The sequence below is a fragment of the Tiliqua scincoides genome, chromosome 4 (genome assembly GCF_035046505.1).
Source record: "Tiliqua scincoides isolate rTilSci1 chromosome 4, rTilSci1.hap2, whole genome shotgun sequence".
Taxonomy (NCBI): domain Eukaryota; kingdom Metazoa; phylum Chordata; class Lepidosauria; order Squamata; family Scincidae; genus Tiliqua; species Tiliqua scincoides.
Window position 1 is genome coordinate 53,415,067 of NC_089824.1, and position 2,760 is coordinate 53,417,826.

The 2,760-nt window shown below is 42.0% G+C and overlaps 1 non-coding gene across 1 annotated transcript; it reads right to left on the reverse strand.

Moving 5' to 3' along the window:
• Positions 1 to 1,910: 1,910 nt before the first annotated feature.
• LOC136650656 (small nucleolar RNA SNORA48) lies at positions 1,911 to 2,076 on the reverse strand. The gene has a single exon (XR_010794472.1). It is a non-coding gene; the product is annotated as a small nucleolar RNA SNORA48 (small nucleolar RNA).
• Between the last annotated feature and the right edge of the window lie 684 nt (positions 2,077 to 2,760).

A 2,760-nucleotide genomic window follows, 5' to 3' on the forward strand; every position in this document is an offset into this window, starting at 1 on the left:
AATCTAGCCCTAAACTCAGGGTTGTGAATGTGAGGCTATTCTTCAAACTTTAAAATATAGTCCAGTTCAGCCCCCAGTTAACATATGAAGATCACCATATGTGGGGTTGCTGTGCCCATATTCCACATGTTGTGGTGGAAATCAGAATTCATGTTTCTAATCCTTCTTTTGTAACTATGGTTTTGGAAAGAAAACATAAAATTTAAATGTTCTGCAAGGCATTTTTTTTACCATGACCAGGAGATTTTCCTCAAGGAGAGGCATTATCTGCAGATGCATCCCTCTTGGGTGGAGAATTTTACTATGTTTATGTTCCCCAGGTTTTCTGATCCAAAGTACGTCTCTTACCAACCACAGTACTTCCCTCATCCCTCACTATGGAGCACACATGACACAACAGATGACCAATTCCCTGGATATCTGTATGTCCATCGTTGCAAGAACAAAGTTAACTCTTGAGAAATCTGTAGCCATCTTCTCTCCTTCCCCCCAAATATCATTTAGGCACTTTAGAAAATGTGGGAGAAAAAGAATGAGTGACTGGGGGGTCCAGCATCTTGCCCACAGTTTGTTCAGGAACAGCAGTTATCATTTCTATGTTTTGGAGCTTTTTTTCTAGACTTAGGAAAGTTCATAGACAAAATTAGAGAATGCATCTTTGAAGTTTAATTTCCAAAAGCGCTTAGGTCTGATTGACAGCCTATTGTAGTTAAAAGGAACAATCTCAGTTGACTTCATTGGGCTTCAGGCAAAGCAGTAAGTAGCATTTTCAAATACCTTTGGATGCTTTGAAAAAAAAATTCAACCTTAGTAAACAGTCGTAATTTTTTTGTGACTCTGCTTAATGTGCTGTCTGTTTTTCTGAAGTACCATTGGCCATTCCTTGACACAGCATTTCTATGAATGATATTTCAGACATTAATTACTAAAATGGATGTCATTTTCAGCTGTGCTGCATGTCATAAGACACATACCCAGTGATGGAAGTTTAATATATGAATCCATATCTAGAAAAAGAAATCAGGTTTATTTGAAATCACAACTAATATATTTGATTATTTATGCCTACAGAACAAAGAAATTTAGCTGCATATTTTGCCTGCAGTTAATAAAATTAGCAAGTGTGAAATTCTTTCACCCACCAACTTTATACAGGAAAGATCAATCAAAAGGGAGGGGACAAGTTATGCAGGCATGTAATATGAATTTTCTAATATGCTTTTGTTAGTACTTTGCTGTGTGTGACTTGTCACATAAAGTAATAATAGCTTAAGGAACATCTGAAAGAAAATTCTGTGAAGATCAGAGGCTAGAGAATGAATTTGGAGAATCTGGAAAGATGTGGAAGCCATTTTGACCTGACGTCTGAAATCTACTCCTGGGAAAACAACCAAAGCCAAAGATAAATTAGTCCTGAATACAGCAAAAACTGGTTCCTCTGAGACACAGTACATCTAATGTTGAGATCCACTATCAGTCAGTGGAGGTAATGCTATGCAATACTGTGTAATCGCATTGTGTATAATACACAGTACTTACAATATGGGCTAGATAGATTAATGGTTGAAGGGGGAAATGCCACCCAGAGAAATAACTGACCCCCTGCTACCCTCCATTCCTGAACCCCTGTGATAACTTGAAGAGGTGGCCATTTTCACATACTTAAAATGCTTTTTTACTGACATCAGTCTGTGCGCGCGCACGTGTTCTGTTTGTGTTTATGATGGGAGCAATAATGTGAAGTACACTTTTCTTTTCAGAAATCTAATGTGTGGAGCAAAGCTCATCACCTCACAAATACACATAGAAATTATTGTTAATAAATATATTAATAAATATTTATATACTGCTTTTCAATAAAAAGTAGTTCACAAAGTGGTTTATATAGCAAAACACATCAACAAATGTCTCCCTGTCCCCAAAGGATTCACCATCCCAAAAAAGATGCAGAAAAGACACCAGCAAGAGCCACTGGAAAAGATGCTATATTGGGGTGAAGAGGGACAGTTGCTCCCCTCCTGAAAAATATAAGAGGAGCACCAGTTTAAAAGGTGCCTCTTTACCCAGTTAAAAGGGCCAAAGTTTGGGCAAAGAAATACGTTTCTCCCCTTTCTCCCTTCCGACATATTTTTTTTCTGGTGCTGTCACTGACTGGGCCCAATCCTATACTTACCTAGTTCAGGTGTTGAGCCTAGTGCTGGTGCTGGGTGCCATAAAGCATGTTTACAGCAGCTGGAGAGTAGGGAGCGCTGGTGCTGGGCCTGTGTTAGTCAGGTGCCCAGCCTAGCGGTGGCAGGAGGAGGACATGCTGCCACCAGGGGTAAGTGAAACCGCAGGGCCATGGTGTGGCCTCTGGGGGGTAGAGGGAGGTTGGGAGGAGGGAAGACCGAGGGCAGGGCAGAGGAGGAACTGGGGTGGAAGGGGTGGGACAGAATTAGCATTGCTTGGTCAGATCCTGAACTCCATGTTGGGCCAGAAGGTCCGACACTGAGGCTCTCGTGTCTGTGCTGGCAAAATAACCAGTGCAGAAACAATGAAACCCACTACCAGGGTCAGGGCTTTTCTCAGGGGAAGGGGACAAGTCCCCTTCCCCTGAAGAGACTCCCAGCATCTTCCCAGCCCTGCTGGATACAGCAGTAGTCACTTTGGTGCCACTGCTCCAGCGGGTGCAGGGAAGCATAGGATTTGGCTGCCCATATGAAGCAGTTTCATATAGTGTGGTGAGCAAGCTGTAGCCCAGTTGGCCTCCTCTGCATCTCC